The 5,712-nt window shown below is 31.8% G+C and overlaps 1 long non-coding RNA gene across 1 annotated transcript; it reads left to right on the top strand.

Moving 5' to 3' along the window:
* The first annotated feature begins 316 nt into the window (after window positions 1-316).
* Window positions 317-3,132, top strand: LOC137005489 (uncharacterized). The gene is made up of 4 exons (XR_010892253.1): window positions 317-383; window positions 470-582; window positions 2,773-2,832; window positions 2,916-3,132. It is a non-coding gene; the product is annotated as an uncharacterized lncRNA (long non-coding RNA).
* Window positions 3,133-5,712: the final 2,580 nt, after the last annotated feature.

Below are 5,712 nucleotides of genomic sequence, written 5' to 3'. Positions count from 1 at the left end.
TAAAATTATTTGTAATGACTTTCAATAATCCTGGTAAGTCAATGATTTAGAGTTGTTCATAACGAAATATTCTCGTTTGTCGCCACTTACTGGTTTAACGTTATGTGTGATTAGTCTATTCATTCCTATCTAACATACTTTTTATTTTCAGCAGCTGAGGAGAGACAGCCATGATGCCATGACAATAATTGATGATTAAAAGCAGGGGTGGGTATTAAATTCGTTTCTGACTGCTATTGATATGTATGTAACGTTCAGTCTTTAATTACCCTTTATATACAACCACATATCATTCAGATAATCTCCAGGTGGACTGCACGGGTCCAGGATCTAGAGATCATCCATCATGAGGACGATGTTCCAGGAGAAGCAGCGTATACTGGGTGAAAACTATGCCTCATTTTTTCCAATATCACAGGTAAGACTAAATGTATTTAAATTGATTTCAATCATGGGTCATGTCTTTCAGGTCTGCTTGATCATTTTGTTGTCCTGGATGTGAGAACATGGTCAAAAGGTGTGTCAATCAGCATCCAGTCATAAAAGCAGCCTTCTCGTTAAAGGGCTCAGAAGGACAAACAGGTAATTCACAGGGTTGAATTTCACAATTCAATTACTCACAGAGACAAGATGTTAATAATTCTGAATTCAAGGGGTCAGCAATTTTACTATTTGATACATTTACACTTTTTATTTCAGTCAAAATTAAATCTCTGATTGATGAATCTGAACATAGTTGATGTGTACATTTATTTAGAGATCAGATTTGATATCTTAAAATGCACTGTCTGTCCAAAATTACAGACTTTCCTGCTGTTGGTGCATGTTAACCATCATCCTGTAATTGCTTCTTTTATGTTTCAAAAAGCAGACTTTATCTTTATCATTCCAGGTCCTGATTAGGAGACGCAGAGAACATGAAGCTACAGTATGTGCCGTGCAGCTTATATTTATCAAGCAGTAAAAATGCTCAAAACTAAAAACAAGCATTTAAAAATTTTATGAAAACAGTCATTTATTACACTCCATTCATTCAACAGCAATGGTTGATTTCGTACGTCATTGCATCATTTCTACATCATTCCACATGCTTTACACTTTCAAATTTCTGTTTTAATCAAGTGTTTACATGTCCTATCGAACATATTAGAAAAGGTTGATTTGGCAAATTTATTCTGAATGACATTGTTGCATGTGACTTAAAGTTCACCCAAAAATGAAAATTCTGTCATCCTTTACTTATCCTTTACAAATGATACACAATCACATCACATAGGCTGCTTGGCAACCCTATATATATATATATTTTTTTTTTAATCTAAAACTATAGCAGCAACATTAGCTGTGTTTACATGGGTTCTAATAATCAGACTAGTAGCACAGATGGAACAAGAAGTCACATGTTAATTGGAATGAATTGGCCGGGTCCAATTGACATTTCATTCAGATTGAAAGAGCATGTTTAAAACTTTTTTTAAATCTGTTCGATACTATCAAATACAATCCAAAATCTCCTTCCACTCATCATCTTATCCACAAGCTCCTTGTTTTGGCCGTTGAAATGAGCATTTTTACTGCTTAAATATAAACAGCATGGCACAAAGCTTAATGTATTCATTGTCTCCTAATTAGGACTCATAATAGATAAATGTTAAGTCTTGTTTTTAAAAAATCTGTGTAGTGCAGTCGTGCAATATACCAACTGCTTTGATATGATTATTGGGTTAACTAACTTGTATGCAAAGGCTCACAAACTGTGTTAGAACTTTCACAGTGTACGCCTGCCAAGACTGTTGTTCATCTTCGAAATATAAGTGAGGATATTTTAATGAAATCTGAGAGCTTTCCATCCCTCAATTTACAGACCATCCAACTAACAGTTTGACACTTCAAAAAGTTCATAAAGTGATTGTAAAAGTGATCCATATGAATGGAGAAGTTTATTCCAAATTTTTTGAAGAGACTTGTTCGCTTAATGCAATATGCAGTTTGAGTTTAGACTTTTTTCACATATAAACATTAATTAGCAAACAATGGAAAATGGAAGCTCAACTTGTTTGTAAATGCACTAGTGTGTTGAATTTGTTTATTATATAAGGTGATCAAGTTTATTCAGAAAATTTGGACTAAACCTCTCTATTAGATTAGATTTACGATCTGTATGAAATTATTTTATTTTAAACATCAAAGTGGCAGTTGTGTAGACTGTCAATAAAAGGAACAAAGCTCTCAGATTTCATTAAATTATCTTTATTTGTGTCTTGAAGATGAATGAAAGTCTTAACAGGTTTGGAACGACATGAACTCATGTCATGATAAAAACAATGTTATAACTTACAATATATACATGATAATATTTTAATGATTTCAAAATACTTTGAAGAATACAAAAAACATTTAGGTAATATTTAAATTATTTTTTTTGTGCTTTCGTGTACATGAAGATGTATTTTTTGAGGATGCTGCTATGATAGACCCTAGATTTAAGGGAAAGGTGAAAAATGAGTAAGTCTGACAGTGACACGATTATAAATGTAATTCGGTAATTTAACGGATCTTGCCCAAACTCACCTAGTCAGAGCCAGTTGCATTCAGTCAGTGTTTAAAATCTGTAAGGAAATAGCTAATAGTAAAATTGTTTAGAATATTAAAGTAAAACTAAAAAATATTATTATTTTACTATATTTTTCAACAAATGCAGCCTTGGTAAGTGGAAGAGACTGCTTTCAAAAGTAAAAATGCAGCTTCTATCAATGTAATCTTCTCTTTCAGCTGCCAGAGGAGGAGGATGATGATGGCAGTGGTGACCGAGATGAAGAGGAGGAGGAACATGTAAGTTAGACACACTTTCCTCATTCCTTTCTAACAAATAATAAACCTGACTACAACAACTACTACAGTAACATTGTTTTTAGCTTCCAGTTTGCAAAAATCCAAAGTGATCCTTGCCTCAGAAGAGCCTGAGAAAGACACACTTCCTCTTCTCTCACAGCTCTCCATCATCTTCCTCCTCAACACTGTTGGAAAGAGTGTTCTACACAGCTGAGGACACGGTAATGAGAGATCTCAAATTCTTCCTGAGAAAGTCCACATGTTTATTTTCTTGAACAAAAACTGTACATGTATTTTTGGGTGGGCCAAAGTATTATTTGAAGAAATGCTAAAAATCTCTATATTGCTCTTTATACATATCTTTTACTCTTTATGAGTGTCATCTTCTAGATTTTTTATCTTTTGGGAAGCTCAAGGACTGTAAAAGTTCTAGTAAAGCAGTATTAAAGCACATTACCTCAGTATATATTACTCATACAGGACACTTAGGAAATGGTTTAAAACATTTTTTTGCAAATAAAGTAATAAAATATCTGCTGAATCTTTTTCACATATCATTTTTGTGCTAAATTTTGGAGAGTAGTAATCATAAGAGTATAAATATAATTGATAAAATCATTATTTAACTATACCCATCTCTCTAATGATGAAACACTTTTTCAATAAAAAGAATAAAACATTAATCATTGGTTACATTTATTTATTGATTGTATTGTTTGGTCTATGAATGTGTTTGATTTATAAATTCATGTGTTCAATTCTCTGTACTCATAACTTAACACTTGGTTGCATGGTAATGTTAATGTATTGGCTTATTTTACAAAGTAACAATGCTGATGATTTCATGGATGCAGTTTGTTTCTAGCCATTTTCTATCATACAATTAGAATTTATAATATTTTATAGCAGAGAATTAAGTGTTCAGTTCTGCATAGATTCTGTGCATGGAACACAGAATGTTCGTTAACTTTGGATGGTATAATGGCATGTTGTCCAATGTCCATTATCCCTTTATGTTGTACCTGTTTTGTCATTCCTGTTCATCAAATGTTTTTAAATAAATAACTGTTAACAATTATCTTATTGTCTGCAGTTGATTGCTATGTTTTAGAATATGGGTGATTCTTTTAATGATGGCTAATATTAAATCACAGTGATACAGTATTTAAATTGTACAGCGAGAAACTGAATTTACAGTGATTACCTGTTATCTACTGTTTATAGTACTGTATTGCATACAATACATAAAAAAACAGTGCTTAACTGTTTTTTGTATGTAAATGCAATCGAAATCACAGTATTTTTTTCTTCTACAGTAAAACAATCAATACTGTAAATACAACTAAAATCACAGTGTTTAATTGTTTTTTATTTTACAGTGAATACACAAAATACTGTAAATGGAAGTACAGTACCCTTACTGTAAAATGTATTCACAGTAACTTATTGGCAACAATTAGCCAGTAAGTTACTGTAAATACAAGTAAAATCACAGTATTTAATTGTTTTTGATTTCACAGTGTATACATAAAATACTGTAAATGGAAGTACAGTACCCTTACTGTAAAACGTATTCACAGTAACTTACTGGCAACAATTAGCCAGTAAGTTACTGTAAATACAACTAAAATCACAGTATTTAATTGTTTTTGAATTCACAGTGTATACATAAAATACTGTAAATGGAAGTACAGTACAGTTACTGTAAATACAACTAAAATCACAGTATTTAATTGTTTTTGAATTCACAGTGTATACATAAAATACTGTAAATGGAAGTACAGTACCCTTACTGTAAAACGTATTCACAGTAACTTACTGGCTAATTGTTGCCAGTAAGTTACTGTAAATTTCACAGTAAATTTTTTACAGTGTACTGAATAGCTAAACTATACCTCACTAACTTCTAACAAGCAGTAAATCATGAGTTCACTAAGGGAAAAGTCATAGTCTATATGTCTTCCCTATACTGCCACAATAGTTACCACAACCTTTTTGTTTCATTTCTAAATTAATCGTTAGTCAATAATGGTTTTTACATAATATATATTAAGATTCATTTAGAATCATTTATTTATCATGCTGCACTAATTCCTGCAGTTTTTTTCATTACACACACACACACACACACACACAGCGAGCTGCGTCTGTTACCATCACGGAGTGGCTCTATCTCCTGACCTTCTGAACTCACTGCTGTAACTCCCTTAGCAAACACTGCATGCCTCAAATTGAAAAAGTCCCTTTCCTTAGACTTTTTCTGCTCTTTATTTTTAATTCTTATCTTTTAAAATGTTTTAGTATTTTTCTTAATGTTTATTATTTGACTTTGGTATTCTGTCTTTTATGTTTATAACTTTATTCATAGGAAGCTATGTTGTAGTTTTATCCTGAAGCTCATTACAACTTTAAATCAATGCTATTCCTCTGTTTACTAAGTAAAACTCAATCTCAGGACTTTTTCAACATCCAAACAGGTATATATTATGTACTCTCATAATCGGCTTTATGTGTATTATCAGAGCTTTCTGTCCATCTTTGTTCTTCATAATGTTGTAAACTATAGCATACACTGTTTCTTTAACAAATATCTTTATCTTTTGTTCTATTGTATTAATTTACTAAATTCACCATTTGACTCAATTTATTAACCAAGTCTCTAAAATTTTGTCTCAAACTCCTTTTTATTTTAGGGATTTTATATCAGCTTATGCTCTCACCAATTTAGTGTGTAAATATTTAACATCCTCTAAATACACTCATATTTTTCAATAATTCATTTGTCATCATTCTTCATATTTAGTCCTGCTTTTGCAAGCATCTTTATCGTTCCCATTCAGTCGGTCACGTTCGACGTACGTCGGACAGACCGACGAATAG

This window comes from Chanodichthys erythropterus, chromosome 17, assembly GCF_024489055.1.
Source record: "Chanodichthys erythropterus isolate Z2021 chromosome 17, ASM2448905v1, whole genome shotgun sequence".
Lineage (NCBI taxonomy): Eukaryota > Metazoa > Chordata > Actinopteri > Cypriniformes > Xenocyprididae > Chanodichthys > Chanodichthys erythropterus.
Note: the sequence above shows the minus strand (reverse complement) of the source record. Positions and strands in the feature narration are given on the sequence as shown.